The following is a 27,508-nucleotide window of genomic DNA, read 5'->3' as shown; positions in this document are numbered from 1 at the left end:
ATGCTGTCCAGAATGTATCATTAAAAGACTGAGCTAAATTATAGTTTTGATTCATGTATTCCCAGATCATATATTTTTGTATTTCAGATTCATAAGCATTAATAGGAGTCACGGTTGGGCGTTTATGTGAAAATAGACACTTGCAACAGCAATAATATGTCTTGATTAATGATAAAAATTACAAGAAATCGCGCTATTTCAGATAAGAGAATAAACAATTAATTTTAAAACTGACCCTGGAGAGAAAGCATGGTACTATGCTAAGATATATAGCAGCATAAATAATGGAGACATAACTGGTGGCAGGACGAAATGTAACAGGTTCAGATATCATTTAAAATGGTTGATGAGTGAAGGTGCTTTACCTAATTTTAAAACTACTCAAACATGGTGGATTGACTTCAACAGTCTTTAAGGTCTGCATTCTGTTAAGAAACATGGGTCAGAAGAATGGAAAACAAGAAAACAGCTGAGTGAAAAAAATAAACAGTATTTAGTGCTCTGTCTTTAAAGGGGCTGAATAAAACTGAATGAACATTTTCATAAACATTTTTCCCAACAGAAAATTGGGCTTCTTGTTACACAATTTTTTTTCACAGAAAGTGCGAATTTTCTCGGCATGGCAGTGGGGATTATCAGAGATCTTAAACCTCGAGAAATAAAAGTATTCAGCCAAAGCTGAACATTATTTTATTTTCTGTTGAAATTTTTCTAGGTGAAAATTTTTGTTTTTCTGTCTAAATATTCAGTGGAAACTTCTCCACTCCCATTTCTCATCCAGATAATCCTAGAAATACCCTATTTGTGCAGCCCTAACTTTAGAAGGACTCTTCCAACCCTAAGATGTACAGCTTTTGTGAAAACACAAATATCACTTGAGAGGTTTACAAAGCTTCCATTAGGCAAACCCATCCCTTAAAATAATGTGCTTTTATAACAGCCTTCACACCCTGAGAGAAGAAAAGTGCTCTACTGACAGCACTTAGAGGTGTCTCTCCCAGATATTAAGACCATTTCTCAAGGTACCGATATACCAACGTACAGACGACACATCATGAGCATGCATCACTACAGTTCTTGGATTTATCTCAGACAAACATGCCCCATGCAGTATCCTTTCCGGATTCTTGACACAAAGTAACTGTGAGAGCTATTGTTCCAAACCATTTCCAGAGAAAGCGGTTGAATGACATCCTATAAAACACATGGAGTTCATTCATTTAAAATATGGCCTGGTTTGAACCCCCTATTAGCAAACAGCCACGCTTACAAATTTAATTCCATTTTGAGATTTGCACACTTTTACCATTTAAGCTACAGTTTATCTTAATGACAACCTCACAGCAATGTATATTTTGTTCTGATGGCCATGTTGCTTGTGCCAAAGACTAATGATCTCCCAAAGTAGACTTATTTTCCTATCACCTCCAGACTTGGACTCACTCAGGACAGCAGCCCTATCTATCTAATCTTAAAAAGACCATTTTCAATTTGGGCCAAATGTGTCTCCTCAACAACAAAATGTAATCAAAGCAACTTTCTTTAAAGTTCTGTCATGCTACTGTCCAATCAGCTACAAATGGTGCTTAACACCCCTCTCCTCCTCCCCGCCCACACACACAGTCTGTGCACGTTTCTGCTGGAGTTTCTCAAAGCCAAAGCAGTCCTTTCTTGCTTTTAATGAAATTCCTTTCTATTTCTTCAGGTATGACTCCCCTTGGACATGCAGGGCATATTTTCTCCTTGAGTTAGGACAGCTTATGACAAATAATGATGAGGAATCAATAGACAGGAGGGAAATATTGGGTGAGAGGCTGAATGAATCTCAGAGATAAATTATTGACCACAGGCATGGCCCTCTCTCCTTTCTCTTATATGTTCGTATTCCATCTCACTAACAACCTGAAAGAAAATCAAATATTTTGTTTGGGGGCTTCACTAATATCAGCAACTTTTACTATCTTAATGGCATTTTTATTGATCTCAGCTTTAATGGGAGCTGTATATATTTGATGTTGGTCATTTAAAGTAGATGTGAGTAATAGACTTTCCCAGTGAGGATCATAAAGCAGCCCCTTGTCTGGCAACCGCGGGAAGCAAATAGAAGACAGCATTTAATCTACTGTTCTACTGCAGTTATCAGGGGCTGAGAGGGGAAAATATAAAATGTAAAGGTTGGTTCTTTTTTTTTTTCCCTGTGCCGACTCTCGGGCACACTGGTCATCAGCAAACTAACAACAAAAGGCCATTGGCGCAATGACCTTGGCTGTGGCATCACGCACTAGAGGAAAGAAATGAAGCCATTAGACTGAGGCGGGAGAACAGGTTATAAATCAAGCCATTTCCAATAAGCTGCCGTAATGGTCATTCATCATTGCCAGCCACAGCGCACAGCAGACCATGGAGACATTGGAGCTGCTAAAGCTGAGACATAAACAATAATAATCCGGGCTTGATGTTTCAGCCCTTCAGGAAATTTAGGAACATTTGCTTTTCTTTTGTTTGTCAGAGGTGATATTTAAAGCGTAAGATGTAATAAATAGAGGATAGTTGACATATCAGTGCAGTTTACAAGCACTGCATTCTGGGTGTGATTAAAGGAGGGCGAGAGAGAAGTTGAATACCAGAAATATCCAGAGCTTCTTTGGTACAGAATCCTCTTCCCAGCATGATAAATTTAACCTTTCAGGTACATTACACCCAACTTATTTGATTTTAAAATAAAGGTGGATTTCTTCTCACATTTTCAATACACTCACATCACTAAGCAGTTTTGGGGGGGGCAGTGGAGGGAAAGTGATTAAAACCTCTAATTAGGTAACATGTGGGTAAGTGGCATTAGATATGCATGGATTGTACATTTTAATAACAATTTATTGATCATTTTTAGTGGCAGAATGTTACAGCAGATAAACTATTTATGACAAACATCTCAGAGTTAAAAAAAGAGATTTAGATATGCAAACAATTTTAAAAAAATAGGCTTTCAAATTTGCACAGAGACCAGGTCAAATAATTTGGCAAAAATAATTATATACTGGTTAATATTTTTGCTATAAACAGAAGAAGCAATGCTTTAGAGCCTGAATGTACATTATAGTCATCAACATTTTTCTACCACTAATTTTCACAATTTAATTTGGTGTTCTATGTTAAGAAAATTCAGCAGTGTGAAGTTTGTTAATTTATATGTTCCCATCTTGTTAAAAGATACTGTATATTTTTGCTATGATATCTCAAAGGGATAGCCGTGTTAGTCTGTAACTGAAAAAAAACTAAAAAAAAAACTAATGGTCCTGCAGCACCTTAGAGATTAACAAAAAATGTAGATGGTATCATGAGCTTTTGAGGGCATAACCCACTTCTACAGGAGACCCCTTACTCTATTCATTTGAAGAAGTGGATTGTGCCCACGAAAGCTCATGTTCCAGTTACATTTTTGTTAGTTTCTAAGGTGCTGCAGGACCATTTGTTTTTTTAAAGTTTTTGCTAGGATGACAGTCTGTTTTGTTTTTATTAAACTGAAATGCACCCATGTTCAACATATCCTATTTTTCATTCTAGCATAGAGAAATATTATGCCCCAGGAGTTGGGATGTGTGTGTGTGAGGAGGGGGATTTGGAGAAGACGCATGGCACTGTAGAGCAAGATGAAGGGGCCCATAATGACATCACCAGCCCATTTCATAATAAGATGTAGGAAGACCCTGTGTGTGATATTCAGCAACACATGTTTTTAATTAGTCTGAGAACTAGACAAACTAGAGAGACCTTCACAGTTTTATCTGCATCCAGTGATGTGTCTGCACTACAGGTTTCATAGATCAATAGGATAAAATCCTAGCCTTGTGGAAGTCAATTGACATTTTGCTATTGACTTTGGTCAGGAGCAGTGTTTCACCTATAGACTCTAAGGCAGAAGGAACTATTAAGGTCTTCTAGTTTAACACAAGAATTGGAACTTCATCAAGCAATTCCTGCTTCAAGCCCATAAGTAGACCTAAAGCACATTTTTTAGAAAGACGTGATCTGGTTTAAACATTTAAAATGGCTGAGAAGCCACCATATCCTGAGACAGATAACTTTGTTAAGTCTCTTTTTACAGGAGAGATACAGTGCCATCCTTCCTGTTGGGAAGGATGGCTCATGAAGGCCTAAAGGGAAATACATTCTGCAGCACTTTTTATGTCTGTCCCATAAATGAGGAGCATGTGCATGACCATTGCTGGTTGCTGATAACAGAGGGTAGAATCAGAGCATCATCAGTGTTGTGAGCAGAGCCCTTGCCAAGTATACAAAGGAGCACTCTGTCCATATGCCTACCTTGTCCCAACTAGCTATGACGGGAAAGAACTTCTCTGGGCCACCTTCTTCCTGTACTGTAACTGCACAAGGCAGGCCAGAATTTTATCCTTATACTGTAAACTATAATACCTGGTTTAAAATTATATTACAGGGCATTAATACAAACTGAGGGCTTCAAAGGATTTTATAACCCACAAGAGATGACAGCCATAGGTTATGAAGTCATTCAAAACCATTTGAAAATATACAGCCTTTGCTTGCAATATTCCAAAAGCAGCTATTAAACTAAATGTAGTTGAGGAACATGTTGCTACATCAACACCAAATATTGTGAACAGCATTTCTCAGAATTATACTGCTTCAAACCCATGTATTTATTTAGTTAGTGACTATGTATTATTTGTTATGCTCAAATGTGGGGAGAAAAAATAAAATGCTTTAGTCCTTTGGAGTACTTATGCTGTGAATTTAATGTGAAATCATGAAGATGAGAGAAATAAAAAAGAGAGGCCAATCAAATGGTGAGGTAATCCAGAAAAAAAAGATCTATGTAAACTACAACTCTCCTAGACAGAAATAAATCAGTTGCAGCCATTTAAGGGAATTTTGTTGCTTTAACTTTCTTTTTATACCAAGCTTATGAGCAATAAAAAGAGAAAATATAAACACCAGTTCCTACACTTTTGTATGTCACCATAATCAAAACAGAGTGCTCTAACTACATTTCCAGATCAGGATATGGCTAGGTGACATAAAAAATATTTCCTCCACTGAAAAAATTAGCCTATCAATGATATTTATTAAAAACTATTAAAATTGATGAATGTAAATGTTTTTGTTCATTTTGGTCCCAGGTAAAGATATGTCAGTTACAAGAACTGTGTTGGTGATATTTTATTATTTGATATGGTGGTTTATTTGTAATATGGTGCTGTGCAGAGGTTGATCCATGCTAAATATACCCCTGCCACGAAAAGCTTGAAATCTAAAGGCATGAAGACTATACAGTTGTACATTCCTTCACAGCTCAACTTAGAGTAAGATTTCGTATGTGTAATGGGAATACATCATGAATTTGGTGTGTTTGGAAATAGACATGAACGAATCCTATCTAATCCAAGATCTTTCAATTGAGAATCAAAATTCTGACATCAGCCTCTTGGGCAAAGCTGGATTCTGTCTGGTACAAAGACCATTGAATCAGTGGGAAGACCTCCATTGTCATCAAAGAGTTTGGCAAGAAGCCCCCCATCACAACAGGTTGAAACTCTTTTAACTGGGATTCTTTGGTCCGGCAACATCCATTGTCCAGCACGGATGTTGCAGGACCAGAGAGTCCTAGGAGAGGGCCAGCAGCAAGGATCCGTGTGGGGCTGGCAGGGCAGTGGGCTGCCCACAGTGAGCTGATGGTGGGGCTTCTTTGAATATGGCGGCGGGGCTGCCCAGCGGTGTTGGGAGACCTGGCATGTGGCTGTTCAGTGGGGTGGGAAGTCACAGAAGTTCGGTGGGGCATGGAACTGCAGCATGCAGCTGCCCGGCAGGTCCCGGAGTCCCAAGGCAGCATGTGCAACTGCACAGCCAGTCCCAGCGAGAGGCTGCCTGATGGGTCCCAGAGCCACAGCCGTGACGGCTGCCCATTGGGGTCAGTAGGACAGAGGTGCCAGCAGCAGGTGGGGAGCTGGCCAGAAGGCCAGCAGTCATGCCAAGGGGCCGGTGGCAGGCATCCAAAATGACTTCCCCTGGTCTGGCAAAATCCCTCATCCAGGACGGGTCCAGTCCTGAGGGTGCCAGACCAGGAAATCAAACCTGTAGTTTAGGGACATGACAAGGCTCCTTGCTCAGGCAAAATTTGCACTGGGCCAGACCCTGCTCTGAGTCCCAGCGATGATCTCAACAGTGCAGTTTGGTGCTTCAGGTTTGCCATGGAACCCCCGTAAATTCTCCTTCTCAGTTCACCGTGGCAGCCTGACACAAGCCAGCCAAGAACTTTCGGCTGGCATGCCTTTTTTTTTTATGGTTTGTCTAAATATTCTCTTTTATAATTAAACATTTAAACGTGTTTTAATACAGATGTAATAGATTGTTTTCTCATGAGCTGCTGTTTAAATACTCATTTATAATAAATATTTATAAATAAAATATTAATTGGTTAAAATGACATTTTAATGTGGTGCTAAACATCCAAGGAATTCAGTGTTACATGAAGTAATCTCTGCCTAGGATTTGTGAGCTTGGAGGCTGTGATACCATCAAGTTAGAGTGCTATGAATAATATCTGCCTTAGGAACCTTCAGAGAGAGTTCACGGGTACAGTTAAAGTCGTAAGTAACAAGGCTGTACTGAGGGAGAGTATTCCCCTATCTTTAAGGCCGTAGAAATGAGTAATGATGGGGATCTGAAGAGAGAATTGCATTCAGAGATTCATAGGCTTACCGGACTATAGTTGCTTGGATTAGACATCAAGATTCAGGTGGCAAAGTAAAGATAAAGAGTAGGAGGACATACCAAGATATTTACTAATACCTTTTCTTTTCTGTAAATGCTGAATGTCAACATCCATTGGGGGAGAAAATCTTTTAAGAATTTGAGTCTAAAGAAATTCACCCAATCATTTATACTTTTATTCTTCACTACCTCTCCTAGATTGTGTCGTGTTGCCATATTTCACCACAGAGACAGTTGCACTTTACTTCTAGAAGAAGTGATTACCGTGTCCATAGTGAAATAAGAGAAGCATTTTGGGATCCTTTGAGATAAAAAGTACCACATAAACACAATTCATTATTATTATTATTACTTTGATTATATTGGTACATTATGGATGGGATTTTTAAAAGCTCTCATGCTTGGCCTAACTCCAAAGTTCAGTGGGAGCAATGTCAGGAGAAGCTGGAGTGCTTTTGAAAAAATGATCTTATATGTGTTGCATGCCTATGAATGCGTTGGGTATGCATATTTTTGCAGGAGCATTGCATACTTTTAGAATCGACTGCTATTTTGCTAAGATACAAAACAAAGCTTTTCCATCCTATTACCCCAGTTTTCATCAATGATGTGTTGGAAACCTGCACCCCAGAATTTCAACTCTTGGTTGCTGTTGGAAATTGACCTTGTCTATACCTGCCTACAAAATATATTTTTATTTCTTTAGTTCAGCCTTGGTGATAACCAAAAAGGTCATTTGTTGCAAGAAACGTGTATGATTGCATTATGAAAAAGTGTTAAGGCTGCACAATAATACTACTCCTTGCTCATGACAGCCAGAGGAAAGTGCTGTACTTAGATCCAAATGACAAGTGGGCTGCGGTCCACAATGCACTTTCAAAAGGTGCCAGTGTCAATTACATTGGAGCATCTCTGACAATTTCTGACAGGCCAGTGAGAAAGTACCATATTTAATCTATTTAAAACTAGACTGGACAAAACACTTCAGAATATACTGTAGGGAGAAGAAATCCTACATTGACAGGGGGACATATAAGATGATCTAATATAGAAGAACATTTACATCTCTAATTTTTATGATTTTCTAATATGATTCCATAATTAATGGGCAACAGGAAAGTTCTGAATATTCACAATAAAGGTGAAGAATATAATTTGCAGCTGGAACTAGTTGTGTAGAAGGGGAAAGCACATAAGAATGAATCAATTTTTTTAATAGAGGATAAACATTTTGTCACTTCCTCCCTGAGGGCGTTCTCTCCTGAACTTTGTCTCCAGGTGCATTTTTATAGTATTTGTTAAGCTTGGGGGGGGGGGGGGCAGTTATATTATATATTAAAGAATAATCAATTCTTGGCTGAGTACTATAAGGTGACAACAAAAGCAGGGAAGTTCCCAATATTTTAGAACAAACTTTCCAAGCTTGCCTTCCAAACTGAATCTACATGCATTTATCTGTAACAACCATTTGCAGCCAGGTATTTTCATCCATTAACTGAGCAAGTGAGGCCCAAATTGGAGAAGCTACTTAAGCATGTGACCAACTTGAAGAATGTGAATTGCACCGTTGATTTCAACAGGATGACTCTTATGTTTCAAGTTGGCCCATACTTAAGTATCATGCCAAATTGGGACCTGTATGCATTGGCAAAGAATTTACCTGCGAAATTGCCGACGCTTACAGCCCACTGTTGAAAAGTACAGCTGTTAAACTTACATTCACCGCTCAAGTAAGCCCCTTTAACTTCAGTGGGGCTATTCCAAGGATGCATTTGGCCTTTTGGGTTTAAATTTCACGGAGGTCTACGGTGTTTTAGATTGCTGATAGGTGTGGTGATATATCTAGAGAGAGAGACCGGCAAATTAGCATTTGGGTAACCAGGTCAGTTAAATTCCACTTACTAAGTAGTAACATCTTTCAACACGTCTTGCTACTTGACAAACCTATTGCTAGTGACAAGAAACCACATAATTATATGTGGTCATCTGCAAACCTCAAGGAGGATCTCTGGGATGAGGAAATTGCTGCTTAAAGAAGTGTCATCGACTGCAGGCTGAGTAGTTTCTCTCCTTTTATACACTCTATGCATCCATTCTGCGGTCAAGAATTCTTGACTCCTCAATAGTATGCAAAAAGGAGTTTGCTTATTGGCATGTGTTTCTTAAAGGAATGTGATTAGTATGCAAATAGCTGATATTCTGAAGCATTTATATTTAATCAAACTATCAAAACATACCAGAATACCAAATAGTGAATTCCCCATGATAAGTGTCCTCTCCAGAGAACCTTTGCTCATTGTGAGGAGCTACAGTTCCCACCTGCAGGATTTTAGACCAGGAAATGGAGCTATTGAACTCCCTGCCCACTTCCCTGCTGTGCCAGACTGTTCTCTCCCTTCCTCCTACGGCTGGTCAGAAAACAAGAATGCATTCTCATGAAAAAGCTTTAGACTCAACATCTGTTTTTATTTTTCATCGGAGTGAAAATGAGACCATATGATAAAAGACCAGACAACGAGAGCCATCCTTGAACAGCCAATAGCTCGGTGGTTAGGGCACTCAGCTGCGATGTGCAAAACCCACATTTAAGCCCCCACTCTGAGGCCTAGCCACCTGGCTATGCAGCGGTTCTCATTTGTTTTGACCAGAAATTCCATCGTGGACCTAAGAAAGTCTCGTCAACACAGCTACATTTCACAAAAAGCTTCTCTTTTGATCATTTCTAGGAGGGAAAAAAACCCATAGTTTCAAAAAAATCCCAATTAGCTCTTCTCCTTAGCCCTTCCCAGAGCCTGACATACAGTGCTAAGGGTGCCACATATATGCGTCCACTTCACGATAAACAAACTCACAACTGGCACTCCTCTTAGCCACCTCAACATATGTCATAGATGTAATGGGCATAAAAACCAAAATACCCCTTTCCCATAAATTAAAAACAAACACACACACACAAGACTGGAGAACTAATGGCAGATACTGTTGCAGGATCCTTATGCACATGCATTCCCTTTGATGCCTGTGCTACATTTATTTGTAATTTAAAGGATTTGGGTTTTCCAAAGAACTAATAAAACATTTAGAATGTTAAAGAAAAAAAAATCACATATTTTGAAGAAAAAGGGAACAGAGAATTCCAATTTTGCATTTTCTCTCTTTTTAAATAAAATCTTGTTTCTAGTAATTAGCCTTTATCGTATATTGTATCACAGAAAGATCATCCAAAAATATTATACTGAGTTTTTTAAACATCTACTCAACTATAGTCATTTGTTGTTTGCATCATGTTATTTTTGTATGAAAACTGTAACATTTAGAGTCTCTGATTGGAGTTGTTGAGTTGTAGAGAATTTTCTTTTGAGAACAGACACGAACACAAATTCAGCAGAAGGTTTGCCTTTGCTACATAGAGGTGTGACTATGTCTTTGTGAAACTTCTTTTGAAAACCAGACCACCTAAAGAAAACTCACTAAAAAGGAAGTATTTTTGAAAGTGGAAATTTAATCTGGTCAGAGCTTGGCACATCCATAGACTTTTTCTATAATCAATCTATATTTCACAGATTCTGTCTTTTGACTCTAGTTTGTGCTTAACTCTTAATGGCAAAGTACCTCCTGTATAGTTTTACCTGAAGCGCCTTTTTATTTTTACTTTTCATATGCCTTTTAATTTCTGTCTTTATTCCTTTATGCTTCTTAAATCTAATTCCTGTTCTAGACCCTTAAAGGAAAGAAGAAAGCCACTCAGATGGCATAGAGAGGACTGACCTTATAAAACCATAGATACATATACAGGGATACTATTATGATATACAGGGATACTATTATGTTTTGCCCACATTGTTAGAGTGCACTTTGAAAACTTTTGTTCAACCAATAAAAGAAAACCTTTCAAACATGACATTGGCACACTTTTGCTTCCACTAATGTACCCCAAAACAGGATTCGGCTCCTTATGTGCTTCCACCAAATCAAGAATGAGTCAAAGTTAGTTAATGAAAGGTATCACTATAGTGAAAATTGTGGTAGGATTCTCAGCAAGTCAAAAGATACTGTGGCAGCATAACACACCATGGTTTATAAAATTATTTGGAAGCTCAGAATTGTATTCCTTACCAATAGAGTCTCCATCTTCCCCCAACACACGTGCACATCGATATGTTATTGGAGGCCTTCTTATGAATATTGCACTCATTATACTGATTTTTACTTGTTTATAATTTAACCCACATTTACTTGACAGCAGGGTTACAATATTTTTTTCCAGAAAGAGAGTTTTAAGCATTTGCTTTAAAAGAAAAACCTACACACAAAGGATCATGCACATCTAGCTTTAAGTCTGTGAGTAATCACACATGCTTAAGAGCTTGCTAAACTATAACCCTAAATAACTATGCAGACAGTTCAAAAGGCTAAAAGAAAAAATAAACATACGTGTCAACTATGCCTCAATCTGACCAGGTGTCTTTAAATCTCACCTACAGTGTGTTGGTAGTAATTTTCTATTCATGCAAATAAGGTCTACCACCAGAGGAGAGGGATGGGAATCTATATGAACCATATTGCAGTTCTCATTTATTCTGAATTGGTGCAGCCGTATCACCCATGCTGAGTGTTGAAGAGGAAGGCATCCAAACAACCCGGACACAACATCAAAGACCCAGTGTGTTACAGCCCAGTGACAGACAGACAGAAAGAAAGACAGAAAGACAGAAAGAAAGACTTATTTTCATTTGGAAGGACACAGGCACTCTGGTGTAGAGGGAATGTAGTGTGGCTATTCAGCAATGTATGAGAGTGGAGAGGTGAGCCAAGAAACAGCCATTTGAAACACAACTAGGAATTTAGCCAGAAACAGCATTGATTTCTTTGGCACAGGAAAAGATGTATGTGTTTAGATCAACTCATGCCTTTATTGAGCCTTGAGCTTAGCAGCGTCTGACTCAAGCACTTTTGATGCAGTCAGTGGGATTCCGGGGTGCACTCCATGCAGATTATTGTAGGCATGAGATAAATCAAGACCCTGACTGTGCCCTTAACTTATAGTACGGTGGGACAGAGCTGTCTTGTTAAGTGGTAAGAGAGAATCTGGCAGACTTGCTACAAATCTTGCTAACCATTAGGTTAACATGGTGTGTAATGTTTCTGAGACAGATCAGGAAAGGAGATGACAGACTTTGGCTAGGAAGGATTATCAGCCAAAGGTAGCTCATTTCTGTCACCTTATAGTCTTCACGTGGCCAAAGGAACAATGACCTGAGGACTTTTCAGGGGTTTTTAATCTATTAAGTGGTGGAAACATTTAGTGCTGGTTAAAAACATGGATTTGAGACTAATCAGTAGCCTTCATTTTCTGGAGGAGATAAAGAATTGATTATCTGAATTTGGATAGTAGGAAACAACTGTCCACTGTTCTTCTTGACCTATCCCTGCCCTACTGCTGATGTCTTATACACTATTGAGACATTCACCTGTGCCTCCACTCTAGAAAGGATGCAAGCTTGGATTACCCATCTGTCAGATTGTTCAACAAGTGCTTTTCTGTCACATCACCCCAAATGCACTAGATGAACTCCCTGTAAAAACCTACCAGGACCACTCATTAAGCCTGGAGCAGGGAACCTTTTTTGGGTCAGGGGCCATTAACCCACAGAACAAGCAGTCAGGGGCTGCACACAAGTGAGAAGAAAAAAGACCCCTCACTGTCATCGCCCTTGACTGAGGAGAAAGACACTCCCCACATTCCCTGTGCACAGCAGAGCTTACCAGGGCCCAGGCTAGTAGATTTTGTGTGCTCCAGCCCTGCAGAGGGGCAGCATGGGGGCTGGAGTGCCAGCACAGGCTTCCCAGTACTGGCAGGGAGCTTTGAGCCTCAGGAGCCAGATCCAGGCAAGCCAGGGCCACATCTGGCCCCCAGGCCTTAGGTTTCCCTAAGCTATCCTCTTTCAAATCAATCCTTTAAACCCACCTATGCCATGATGGTTACAAAACACAAGACAATGGTTAGGCAGTTGATGTACTGGAACCACGGCTTATTACACTGATCACAACTGTCTCCCTCTTACCTGGCACTCTTCTACCTATTGCCTCTCACCCTATGCTTAATTACAAGCACTTTGGGGAAGGGGCTGCCTTATTGCTATCTATGTGTGCAGTATCTAGCACAATGGGGACCTGGTTGGTGGCCTCCAAATGCTACCACAATACATAATAATAATGAATGTGTTGCTCCAGAGTTGGGGCTCCATCTCCTTGAGAGTTGAAGAGAAGAGTTGAAAAAAGGAACAAATTCAGTTACATGAATTTCAGTGGGCCAAATTGGAAGTCAATGATAAAGTGGCTGACATTTATTTTCCAACATACCTTTAGATGTCAAATAAAATGGAGAGAAATTATTCTAGCTGTGGGCTACATTCAGCCCTGGCATGAGAGGGGCTAAATCGCAACGTAGTCAATAAAATTGTCCATTCTCAAGCCAGTGCTGAATATGACCCAAGGTGCTTTTCCACATCTGCAAAAGCAAATAATCAGGAAAGGGATGTTATTTATCATAGACTCATAGAACCCTAGACCTGGAAAGGACCTTGAGAGGTCATCAAGTCCAGTCCCCTGCCCTCGCGGCAGGACTCAGTACTGTCTAGATTATCCCTGATAGATGTCTATCTAATCTGTTTGTAAATCTCTCCAGAGATGAAGATTCCACAATCTCCCTAGGCAATTTATACCAGTGTTTAATTAGGAACTTCCAGTTAGGAGGTTTTTCTAATGTCCAGCCTAAATCTCCCTTGCTGCAGTTTAAGCCCATTGTTTCTTGTCCTATCCTCAGAGGCTAAGAAGAACAATTTTTCTCCCTCCTTCTTGTGACACCCTTTTAGATACCTGAAAACTGCTATCACATCCTGCCTAGAGCAGGGGGCTGGACTTGATGACCTTCTGAGGTCTCTTCCAGTTCTATGATTCTATGATTCTATGTCCCCTCTCAGTTTTCTCCTTTCCAAACAAAACAAGCCCAGTTCTTTCAGTCTTCCTTCATAGGTCATGTTCTCATTCTTGTTGCTCTTCTCTGGACCTTCTCCAATTTTTCCACATCTTTCTTGAAATGTGGTGCCCAGAACTGGACACAATACTCCACTTGAGGCCTGATCTGCACAGAGTAGAGCAGAAGAACGACTTCATGTGTCTTGCTCACAACACTCCTGTTAATGCAACACTCCTGTTAATGTTAATTTATGGAATACAGAAACATGCATTTATAAGACAGCCATCATGTAGCATCTGGATGCACTCACCATAGTGCAAATTATGTCATCTCTAAGATGGAGGCCAAAGATGGATCTGATGAGTTGGGAGACTTTCAAAGGCACAAAGGGTAGTTTATACTCAATTCCCATAAAAAGGAATGACAATTGGCCACCAGCTCTTATTCGTGTCTTTGAAAATTTCTCCCCAAGTCTCTAGCTAAGCTGAATTTTTTGGACTCATGGCAAAGGCCTGGACAAAGAAGGGCATATTTCAAATATTCCAAGAATTTCTCTTAAGCATCGTTCTTGTGGTAGCAATTTTCAGAGACATGCCCTGCCTCCATTTATCACAAGTTTAGAAGTTGAAGTAGAGTGTTCTTTAAAGTGATCCTGGTTCAATCCTAATTCACCTTGCAAATAGTTCCCACCATTCTGAATTTCATTGACTGGGACATCACTTCGAAGATTGCAGCCCAAGTGGAATATATTATTTTCAGCCCATCCCACTTAGAAGATGGGCTGCTGTAGCCAGAGAAGAGCAATAAAAATGATTAAAGGTCCACAAAACATGACCTATGAGGGAAGACTGAAAGAACTGGGTTCTAATTCTATGATTTAATGTGGAAAAGAGAAGACAAAGGGGGCATGATAGTTTTCAAGTACTTCCTCTTCCATTTGCTTTCTCTGTTACAATGAGGAGAGAGAAAAAATATTCTTGTTGCCCTCTGATGATAGGACAAGAAACAATGGGCTTAAATTGCAGCAAGGCAGGTTCAGGTTGGACATTAGGAAAAACTTCCTGTCAGGGTGGTTAAACACTGGAATAAATTGCCTAGGGTGGTTGTGGAATCTCCATCACTGGAGATATTTAAGAGCAGGCTGGATAAACATCTATCAGGGAAGATGATGCTTGGTGCTGCTGTGAGGGCAGGGGACTGGACTTGATGACATCTCCAAGTCCCTAAAATATATATATATATAAATTGGACCAGCTGGATCTTTGAATTGGCTTTGATGATTATCCACAAGTCAGTCCAAGTGGTCACAAAAGCAGGGATGGTTGAAATGAGCTCCACATTGAATAGGAAAAGGTGCAGTCTTTTTGTGAACTAGAAAGGAAAGATTACCACTCTGGGTCATGGAATGGTGCTGAAGCTAATCAAGCACTGAGATTGTGGGCCACAATGGTGATGAATGATCAGACACACTCCCAACTTCTTTGCTGATTTCACTAAGTGCTTCTCTTGTTAATCGGAACTGCCTCTTTCAGATCTAGCCAGTGACTGTCATCCAGATGCCTATTCCTATCAGTCATTAGGGAAACGTCTAGACTGCAAGCCTCTTTCAAAAAAGAGCACCTAGACTACAACCAGTACTTTCGAAAAAGCAAGCTGCTTTTTCAGAAGAGAGCATCCAGGCAGTCTGGATGCTCTCTTTCGAAATAGCACAGATTGCATTACATAGCACCTTTTTATGAAAGAGCACTTTCGAAAAAAAGTATTCTTCCTCTCAAAACGAGGTTTTCCACGGTCGAAAAAACTGCCACGTTCTTTTGATTTACTTTCAAAAGAACGCAGCAGCAGCAGTCTAGATGCAGGGGAAATTTTTTTGAAAAAAGGCCACTTCATAATCTAAAACAGGCTGGGTTAGAATTAGAGAAGTAGGCCTAAACTGACCCTTGGATATTAACAAAGCCAAACAATGGGGAAGTTCATGTTTTTCGAAAAAACCCTGTAGTCTGGACACACCCTCGGTGACACTTGAGACTGCTAGATTGGGTTAGATGAAAAGAAGACCACATGGACAGCAGGGTGCCAACAGTATGTTGATAATACTGTAGTCCATATGGTCAAGACTGTTCCTCACTGTGGGGCTCCAAAACTAAAAGACAGAGAGAGGGAGGAACAGTCACTACCCCCTCATGCAACTGATCAGAAAGAAAAGAGTAGAACCTCTATGCTAACCCAAAAACCAGCTGTATTTCCCACCGCTGGATTATCCACTTTGATATGTGCTTTTATTTATTATTCTTTTCCTCTCCTTCAATTTCCTTTCTGTTTCCTACTTTCTGCCCTCTTCAAGTATATTTCTCCCATTGACTTAGTTTTGATTGACTGTTGTGATTCCTTCCACTCACTTAACTTTACAGTTCCCTTAAGTCCTGAAATCTATGGAAGGAAAAGTGCTGAAAGTCTACTACAGAGAGATGGGTTTAATTCACAGACTTCCTGGCCCACATCAGAACTTCCCCATTGTTTGGCTTTGTTAATATCCAAGGGTCAGTTTAGGCCTACTTCTCTAATTCTAACCCAGCCTCTCTTAGATTATGAATGATCTTGAACAAAAGCAGTTCTTGGATATTGAACAGAACATCGATCTATGCTCTGATTCTGAGCTTACCCAGGTTTTACCCTTGTGTGACTGTACCGGCTTTAGCAGAGTTACCCCTGACTAACACATGCTGATTTTCAATAACTCCTTTAGCAGAACCCTTTTCATAGTGCAAGCCAACCAATTTCTCCAGAATCACAGCTTTTCATATTTATTTAGATTGTCACAGTCCTGCTTCTCCTATAACCCATTCCTACTTGGACAAAAGCAATGCACATTTTTTGAAGGGAGGAAAGAAGTAGCAAGGATTGTCCTAGCTAATGCTCATTATATGCAAAAGTTAGCTTGCTCCACAAATTCAATCTACAGCGAATGACTCATCCAGCAGGCTTGGGCTCAAGTGATGACACATAAAGACTAAACTGTATTAAGGTTAATGAACTTCAGCATGATGATTTATACTCAAATGAATGCAACACTTTATGGCAGCTAAGGCTATGTTCACTCCTTTTCATTACTTTCTTGAGGACAACTTGTATTTAAAAAGAATTTGACACAAGGAGCTGTTGACAAGCATACAAAATGGAGCACAAAAGCTACTTTCCATCCATAACTAAACCCAGGTGACTTTGACAAAATATGTAAATATCCACTGCTCCTTATTCAGTGTATGTAAGAGAAAAATAGGTTCTTTTCTTAATGGGGCAAGTGCATTTCTTGCCAAGATACCCTCTGCCTACATACTGGCTGGACTCAGATTGGAGCTTTTTTTCATGTGTGTAAACTATATAACTGATCCTATGGAAATATACAGAAATATTTGCAAATCCTTAGAAAATGTGAGGATTTAAAATATCCTTAAGAACATAAGAACAGCCATAATGGGTCAGACAAAAGGTCCATCAAGTCCAGTATCCTGTCTGCTGACAGTGGCCAATACCAGGTGACCCAGAGGCAGGGAACACAACTGGTAATCCTCACATGATCCCTCCCCTGTCACCCATTTCCAGACAAACTGAGGCTAGGGACATCATTCCTACCTATCCTGGCTAATACCATTGATGGTCTTAACCTCCATGAATCTATCTAGCTCTTGTCTGAACACTGTTAAAGTTCTAGTCTTCATTACATCCTCTGGCAAGGAGTCCCACAGGTTGACTGTGTGCTGAGAGAAGAAAAACTTCCTTTTGTTTGTTTTAATCCTGCTGCCTATTAATTTTATTTGGTGATCCCTGGCTCTTCTATTGTGGTAATAAGTAAATAACCTCTCCTTATTCACTTTTCCACACCAGTCATGATTTTATAGACCTCTATCATACTCCCCTCCCCCTCTTTTCTAAGATGGAAAGTCCGAGTCTTTTTAATCTCTCTTCATATGGGAGCTATTCCAAACCCCTCATCATTTTTGTTGCCCTTTTTTGAATCTTTTCCAACGCCAATCCTTTGTACATGCAACACTTTCCACCAATCACAAAGTACTTTTTTTAAATGGTAAATGGTTAAGGTGGCTTCTAATTGTGGAATTAGTGCACCAATCTGCCATATGTTTGTGATCTAAACAAATTGGCTCTTTCCTCTTGAACATTTTCTTTTGTTATCTTTATTTCTTAGGTTAAGAGAATAGGAATTATACATCAAGCACTTTTCAATGTTGTTGTTCAGCATGAACAGGGCAAGCTGTAGCACTGGGGAAATGACTCTGGTCTGCGGCTTGGCAAAGAAATATGGCTTCTGCTTTGGCTCCTGGCTTTAGCTACAAAGGGCTTGGTTCTAACTTCAAGCTTATGCCTGAGCAAGGGGTGATACATGAAATGCTGCAGTAGCTGCAGGAGGCACTGTGCTTCAGAGGCACCTCTATTAGTGACAGTTCATTCCCTGCTTCTTCCTGATTTACAGAGGCTAGTAATGGGCAACTGGCCTAAACTGTCAATAAACTACTATTTCTCCCTACCCCCACCATGCTGTTCAGCTACATGAGCAAGTGAGCACAAGGGATACAGTCCTGGCCTCTCCCTGCTGCCAGCTCCGGGAAGAAGAAGCCCTGCTTGGTCCGACACACCTTCACCAAAGATCCAGGTAGTCCTGGAGGGGTAGCAGTGGGATTCTTATTTCCACACAGTATACACCCACACAAGCGAGTAAGGCTGAATCCAGAGTAGACTCATCTTGTGAATATACTGTTTTCTGCAAATGTTCTGTGCATTTTAATTGCTGCATTTTGACTGTGTCTTTCTACCCCCATTGTGTTTGCTTTCTGGGACCACTTGAGCAAATGTCTTCCCTGGGAGGAATGTTCATGGACACACAATGTTTTATGTTTGTGTAATGTTCTAACAGCTATTGGACAATATTGACAGAAAGACGAGTTTGAATAAATAAACACACCTACCACAGACCGAATTGCCCCCCGCTGTTGGCCTTTTCTGGCAATATGCTCCCCATGGGCACAGTCCCAAAACACAGGTGTCACTATGTTTCGACATTACAACAGAGTTTCTCTCGTCCCTGGGTAAAATAGAACACAAGGATTTCGATGCATCCAAATTCATCCCTGGTGTAACTCCCAAGGGCTATGCTGGAATTACTCCAGGAATAATGTTAGCCCTGTGTATTTTTTTTTTTTTACATTTGAATCCTAACTACATCAGTTTCTCAAAGAGTTATCCCAGACTTAAAGAAGATGAAAAGTGATCTTCAAGCAGAGATGTTCCAACAGACTCTTTTTGACCTCTGGGCTCTCCATTCCCACATCATAAGAGAGAGCCAAGGCCAGACAGTTGGGGCAACAGCAGATGCTTCAACATGTCCTCTGGCAATGATCTTACACTCTCTAAACAAGTGACATTATTAACATGCCTAGCAGAGCTTGCATTTGGCATGTTCATTTTTTATTTGAATTAATTTCCAAATAGATTGTATTTATGACCTTTAGTTGAAGTCACATTATGCAATGCAATGCAATGCTTGCCGAGGACATTCTGTATTCTGGGCTAAGACCATACCGGGAGCTAAAGGAAGAAAACAGGTTTTTGCTTTGAAACAAACCCGAAACCTAGGATATGCTTTAAAGCAGATAAATCAAGATGGACCTGGAAATGTGGAGTCCCCAGGAAGTGCACTTCTGTTATGGTTCTGTCTAGCAATGCTGGTGCCAAGAAGGAAATGAAATGACAAACAGAGCACAGACTGAAAGATTATGAAGGGCCACATTTCCAGTCATCTGAAGAAGTGGGCTGTGCCCACGAAAGCTCATGATACCATCTACATGTTTTGTTAGTCTATAAAGTGCTACAAGACCATTTGTTGTTTTCATACTTCCAACAGTTAGTGATGGTCACATATGTGAAAATGGGACTTAGGCAGACTTGGCTTGTGTATGTTTCTTTACTTCCAGTTCACCCACATCTCACTTTCAGAGGGTACAATGAGAGAGGTGTAAACTTTTCCAAAAAACCATGCAACTGCCCTGAACCACTGACAAAAATTCTTGGAAACACGATCAGGTGAACTCAAATGATTATACCTATGATATGAATGGGCTTGTTGAAATATTTGGGATTGTCCTCCCCATGCTGTCTTGCTTGTACGCAACTCCCAAGGGGTGAAATGGGGAGCTACTGGAAAACTGGCTCCAGCACTCTGAAATCGTCACACTACTGCACAATAAAGAGAATGCTCCTGTGTTTCTTTTTTCAATATTTCTTCCAATGTATTGAAGAAAATAATCGGCTCCCAAGACTTCTACCATGACAGTTGGGTTTTGTTGGTTTGTTTTTTCCAACGCCATTGCATCCAACCTGTTTTTTATGTCAAATAACCCTGTTTGGGGCAAAAACTGGAAATTCATAGTGCTCAGAATGAAGCTTAGTATACAGCAACTGCCATACTGGATCAGATACACAGTCCATCTGGCCCTGTACCCTGTCTCCAACAATACAGTGCCAGATGCTTCAAAGGAAAGTGCAAAAAAAATTGCAGTGAGCAGCTGTTAGATAATTCACTCCTTATCCTATTATCAAATGGTAGAATCAAAGGACGGAAAGGGACCATGAGAGGTCTTCTAGTCCAGACCCCTGCATTCAAGGCAGGAATAAGTATTATCTAGACCATCCCCGACAAGTGATTTTCTAACGTACTCTTAAAAACCTCCAGTGACAGAGGTTATAGTAAGAATTATAGATTGTGTTATGCCCTGAGGCATGTAATTGTATTTCATTTTGAAAACTATTTTCTTAGCATTTATTACTATAACTCTGGGTATCTTTCTTTGAATTTTGCTTAGTTCTTAGCTCCATTGATCTTGTAGCAATGAGTTCCACAGTCTAACACCACATGGTTTAGGAAACTATTCCCTTGATCAATTTTGAATTTGTCACCTTTCAATTTTATTAAATGACTCCTTGGTCTTGTGTTATGAGACAGAGAGAATGGAAGTTCCTGATCTAGCTTCTCTATACAATTCATTATTTTGTATAGTGTTATCTTCTTCCTTCTTATAAGCCTCTTTCCTGAGGAAAATAATTTCATTCTTTTCAATCTCTTTTCATAGGAGAGTTTTTTTCCATACCTCTGGTCATTCTCATCAAACTGCTCTGAAGACACTCTAATTCTGAAATATTCTTATTGATTTGGGGTGGCCAGTATGAGATGCATTATTCTAGTTGTAGGTGAATTACATATGCGTATTATAATATTTTCAGTATTCTCCATTTTATTTCCTATGCATTCTAACACTTTTTCACATCATTAATGGATGTACAAAGATATCCAGGTCCTTTTCTAGTTTTTGAATACCAATACCCACTTGATACAACTTAAAGAGACCTGGTTTTCAGAGAGCCAGGACCCAGGACTTTCTGAATATCAGGTCATTTTAAGGTATTTTTGAGATAGCCACTAAAAAACTGTATCATTGCTAATCTCTTTTGAGAATCTGCGGGCACAAATTTATTTTAGATTGGACCTGATTACAGCATTGTGATTGTCACACAAGTTTCTACAAAGAACACTGTAACTATGTAGATACCATTTTCTGATTCATGAAACTTCCATTTTCTTCTGTACATAGATGATGACCTCTTCGTGGTTAATTTACATGCAGAGATATATGAACCCTAAAAGCTTAGGCATGAAATCTTGGCTCCATTAATGTCAATAGGAGTTTTGCCATTGACTTTAATGTTTCCAAGATTTCCTCCCAGGCATTCAATCTAATGTGCCTCTAATAGTTCAGATGCTCACCTAAATCTTGGCCATACTATTGAAATCTTCCTACTCTATAAAATTATATTGAAAATTTCATGTGACTAGGATTCTTGTGGTTTTTCTGGTTTTATCCCTTTCTTGTTAGGCCAAAAGTATCCTCCAGAAAAGCTTACATTGTCTAGCAGTATTTTAGCATTTCCCTTTCAGGTCCCAGTAGAAAATGGGAAATACAAAAATACATGAAAATGAAACAGAAAGGGGAAGAAAGTATTGGGAAAGCAGAGTGAACCAAATGGCTTACAATCTAAAAGAAAATTTGTCCCATATTTGACAGAAGGCTCAGATAATGTATTTTATTCAAATCATTTCTCCCATCCTTCATTTTCATCTTAAAAGGGAACAGTAGCTAGTAATAACCAGAAACCACAGTGGTAGGCACCCTCTAAATGCTATGGTTACTTAAAAGGTGCAGGATTTTTTGCTGTTAAGTATGCACTTACATATTTTGCTGGATCACAACCAGAATGTTCACACTTGACAATATCAATGCCTAAAAAATAAAGAACTAATAAAACCCAGAGAAGGGTACCATACATTATTAGAATTAAGGCAAAAATTCAAAGACAATCTTTGTTTAAAATGAGGATTATTAACTAACTGGTGACATGATAGAGAGATACCAAACAATGCATGAAACAGACACAAATCAATTGGGCCTTTCCCCTGTGCAGGAGCGCAAAAGCTCAGTTCATGTATATGACAATTTCGGATCTGCCCTAGGGTTTTGCTCATAAAATAAGATCAAAGAAACGCCTTAGGTAATTAAAAGGTAATGAACTAAATTTGTAACAGGAAATACCTTTTTTACCCCAGACATAAATTAGCCTCTGGCACTCATTGCCACATGATATTATTGAGGCAGAGAATGTAATAGGATTCAAATAACGATTAGACAGACACACACAGAATAACCAAACATTATACAGAATAAAATGTATAAAGAATATTAACCCTTATGGTGCCATGCATAAGTCAAACACAATCTGACTAGGGTTAGGAAGAATCATCTCCATGCATATGTAGGTCATTACAAAATTTCTTCTATGGAAGCTTTAACCCTTCTGCCAAAGTATCTGGTACCATGCACAGCAGACAGACAACACAAAAGCAAACATTTTCAAAAGTGGTACTGATTTTAGATGCATTTATTTCTGGATGCCCTACCTGAGATGGCATTTCTCACTGACTTCCACTGGAGTTATTGGAGTTCAAATCAGTCCTAGGGTAGCTCAAAGTCAGGAAACATTTTCCTAAACCAAAAGAGAAGGAAAAAATGATTATTTTAACTAGAAACCATTTCTGTACATTTTTACTCAGAAACCAAAGTATACAGATGACTATAGCCGAGGGATATTTAATATGAATCTTGCACAGTACATTTTTTAGGAGATATAAAAATCTAATATACTGTAAAATTTATAGCTTCCTCCTTCCCACCCACCCCCAAAAGAAAAAAAAAACCCTAGTAGTAGAAGGAATAAATTTTGCTGAGACTCTAAAAGGTATCATAAAACCTCATTTCTGCAGATACAGTAGGTGTTATAGAAATACATACTGTAACAGACATTTGTCATAATTTGGATTTTATTCAAAGCTAAGTATGGTGCATTGGTTGTAATGTCGGAATGCTCTATGTGACAGGCTTACAATGCCCAACACAAGAAAATGTCTGTTGTATCTCATTTCCTGTTTATAAATTATATATAATCTGAACAAACATGAATGGTGAGACACATATATAAATAGTCTTAATATTTCAACACCTATGTTTTGTTATGTACCCAGGTTGTTAGAAAGGCGGCTGCAAATTATTATTTCTTTACCAAGTTCACATGGAGTTGTTTGTTCAGTTTAATAATAGTCTATCTTGTTCAGGCTGAACAAACTGGTCCCTGTGGGGGGAAAAAAGGCAGTAATAAATCAATAGCCCAGATGTAATCTTAGGTGTCTAGAATGCAGAGAGGGATTTTGGAGCATAATAGCACTGGTTGTCTATTGTCATTCAGACATGAGCTGCATCAGAAAAGGGCTTGTGGGAACCTGATAAGAGTTGGTCAAAAGTGGGCCATAAATCAAATACAGGCAGTATTCTGCTGATTTCACATACACGCTCACTGGGAAAAAAAAGTGATAGATCTGCAATTTACTGCTTATCACATCTGCGAGAAGTTTCATAATACAAAAGCCTGACCTTCAGTGAATAAACACCCTAGTTGACTACCTGTTTCCGTCTAGAAAATATGACACTCCACTCACCTAGAACTGGAAAAGACTGCTATGAAAATGATGTGACATCTTCAGGTTTAACAAGCTTCCTTTTGTTGCCAGCAGTTGAGTACCTGTCACTTTAGTTACTAGTAGCCACTTTAACATCAAATGTACAGTGTTTATTGAAAGAAACTACATACTTATTCAAAGGGACTAAGGCTTGTATAGTTATTCAGTTTGCACAGCCATCCTGAGTATGCAACAAGCAGTTGCCTCCACTTTCTTGTTATTTTTCTTTTTTCATGCAAATAATGTTTGCTTCTATTTAAAGAGAAAATATAAACAACTGATAACAGAATCTATTAATTATAGAGAGGCACAAACCACAAAATATAAATCTGGATGGATTCGGAGCATGCCAGCATTCAGGAGTTATATGAACTGCATGTTTGGTTTGAACTTTTATAAATATCTTTCGATTATTTAAGTGTGGATCAAAGTTCATGTTATTCAGATTTATCTATATATTGATTAAAAAGAATTGGTGAAGTAAACTTTAAAATCTCTTTCCATTCAAACTAAAGATGGGGCCCAACTCAATCTAGTTTTCTACCTCTGCTTTTCCTGCACCCTTCCTGCCTTGGAATGTAGGGATGTGGTGAAAATAGGTCCTGAATCCAAAGTTTAAAAAAAAAAAAAAAAACCCAACCCCAAAACTTAATGACAAAAATGGTTCAAAACAAAAACGAAGCTACAGCTTTTGCCTGTATCCATATGAAACTATTTGTTTTTCCTAGTGGAAAATGTGCAAAGCTTTAATTCACACATTGCATTTTCACTGGCTCCAAAAGCAAACATTTTAGCCAACTGCTACCATATTTATTTTTGCAGCTTTATGAATAGCATTTTTATGGCAAAGGAGAAGTAATTGTGTAGGAAAGCATATGCGCCATACTTCACATTCTCAGTATCACCTTCCTGAGGCCTTGATTGACAGGAAGTCTAACACTCATTTTAAGTTGTAAGACATTGAATTTAGATATTACCAAAACCATTTTAATAACCAGAGTCAGAATGCTTATTGCCTGGCAATTCCTGTGAGGTTCACAAATACTACAGATTGAGCCTCTTTAGTCTGGCACTCTCTGGTCTGGCAACATCTGTAGTCTGGCCCGATTTTAGTCAGTCAGATGTCCACTTATCATTGGTGTGGCTAAGTTTTCCAAGGTCCCATAAAGTTTGTTTACAGCCACCGATCCTGGCTCTTAGTGTTCTGTGCTGTTCTAAATTACCCTAAATGTTTTCTAAGAGCCCAGAAAGCAGTGGAAGTGTTGGTAATGCTGCCAGACAATATTGAACTCCTGTAGTTTGGCAAATTCTCTGGTTTGGCTTTGGTCATTTCTGAGGGGGCCAGACTAGAGAGGTTCAACTTGTTGCCCACATGAGACGAACGCATTCTCTACCCCACCGTCATACAAGAGACTAGAGAGAAAGATTAAAAGGAAATTGTTCTTAGGTTAATATCATCTGATGGGTCCCCAACTGTGTCTTATCTTATCAGTGTCTGTCTTTAGACTGTCAGTCACTGGGGTAAGGATTGAAACAAAAACCAGGACTATGTAGCACTTTAAAGACTAACAAGATGGTTTATTAGGTGATGAACTTTCGTGGGCCAGACCCACTTCCTCAGATCAAATTGTGGAAGAAAATTGGCATGACCATATATACTAAAGGGATACAAACAAAAAAAGTGAACACATATGGAAAGGACAAATCAAATTTCAGAACGGAGGGGGGATGAGGGGAGGAGGTAAATATCTGTGAGCTAATGATATTAAAAGTGATAATTGGGGAAGTTATCTTTGTAATGGGTAAGATAATTAGCATCTTTGTTGAGACCTCGGCTTAAAGTATCAAATTTAAGCATGAATGACAGTTCAGAGGATTCTCTGTCAAGTCTGGTGTTAAAATGTCTTTGAAGCAGGATCCAGGTAATCAAGTCATTGAGACAATGCCTTGTTTTTTCTTTGTGATCCTGTCTAATATCTATTTTGTGTGCATTGATTCTTTGGAGAAGTGTTTGAGATGTTTGTCCAATGTACATACACTGTCAGCACATGATAGCATAAATTATATTTCTGGATGAGCAGGAATATGTGTTCTTGATCTTATAACTGAATTGGGTAGGTCCAATAATGGTATCAGCAGAGTGAATATGTGGACAAAGCTGGCAACGGGGTTTGCTGCAAGGGAAAGTTCCAGGGTTGGTATTAGTGTGGTATATCCTGTGGTTGTTGGTAAGAATCATCTTGAGGTTAGGTGGTTGTCTATAGGAGACTATGGTTCTGTCTCCCAGAGCCTCTCAGAGTGTAGTATCCTGTTCCAGTATAGGTTGCAGTTTATTGATAATGTGTTGGACGGGTTTAAGTTGGGGGCTGTAAGTGATGACAAGTGGTGTTCTATTGTTGGTTTTCATGGGTCTGTCTTGAAGTAGATGGTTTCTGGTATTCGTCTGGCTCTTTCAATTTGTACTTTTATTTCTTTGGGTGGGTAATTGAGGTTTATAAATGCTTGGTAGAGATCCTGAAGTTTCTGGTCTCTGTCAGTGGGATTAGAGCAGATGCGGTTGTATCGAAGGGCTTGGCTATAGACGATGGATCGTATGGTGTGTTCTGGATGGGAGCTGGAGGCATGTAGGTCACTGTATGAGTCAGTGGGTTTTCTGTAGAGAGTGGTGTCTAATTTACCATTGGTGTTTTGTACTGTGATGTCCAGGAAATGGATCTCTCGTGTAGAATGGTCCAGGCTGAGACTGATGGTGGGGTGTAGGTTTTTTAAAACTCTGTGGAATGTCTCCAGTGTTTCTTGGCCATGGGTCCAGATCATGAAGATGTCATCGATGTAGCATAAGTAGAGAAGGATGAAAGGGGACGGGATCTGAGGAAACTTTGTTCTAAGTCAGCCATAAAGATGTTAGCGTACTGTGGGGCCATGCGGGTACCCATGGCTGTGCTGCTGATCTGGAGGTATAAGTTGTCCTCAAATTGGAAATAATTGTGGGTGAGAACAAAGTTACATAGGTCTGCTGTCAGATTGGCAGTGGTGTCCTCTGGGATAGTGTTTCTAATTGCTTGTAATCCGTCTTCATGTGGGAAGTTGGTGTATAGAGCTTCTATATCCATGGTAGCAAGGATGGTGTTATCAGGGAGATTATCGATGTTTTGTAGTTTTCTTAGGAAGTCAGTAGTATCTCGGAGATATCTGGGAGTTTTGGTTGCGTAGGGTTTGAGAAGAGAGTTTACATAGCTAGATAATCCAGTAGTGAGCATGCTGATACCTGAGATGATGGGACGTCCGGGGTGTCCAGGTTTATGGATTTTGGGAAGCAGATAGAACAATCCTGGTCAGGGTTCAGAAGGTGTTTCTGTGTGGATTTAGTCCCGAGTAGATGTAGGGAGGTCTTTAAGGGGACAGTGTAGTTTCTTTTGGTATTCTGAGGTAGGATCAGAGGAGAGAGGTTTGTAAAATGTGGTGTTGGAGAGTTGTCTGGTTGCCTCCTGGTTATAGTCAGCCTTATTCATAATGACCACAGCACCCCCTTTGTCAGCTGGTTTGATTATAATGTCCGGGTTGTGTTTGAGGCTCTGGCTAGCATAGTGTTCAGTGCGGCTGAGATTGTGTGTCACTTGTTGTCGCTTGTGAATAATGTCAGT

This window comes from Pelodiscus sinensis, chromosome 3 (genome assembly GCF_049634645.1).
Source record: "Pelodiscus sinensis isolate JC-2024 chromosome 3, ASM4963464v1, whole genome shotgun sequence".
NCBI classification, from domain to species: domain Eukaryota; kingdom Metazoa; phylum Chordata; order Testudines; family Trionychidae; genus Pelodiscus; species Pelodiscus sinensis.
This window is presented reverse-complemented; position numbering follows the sequence as displayed.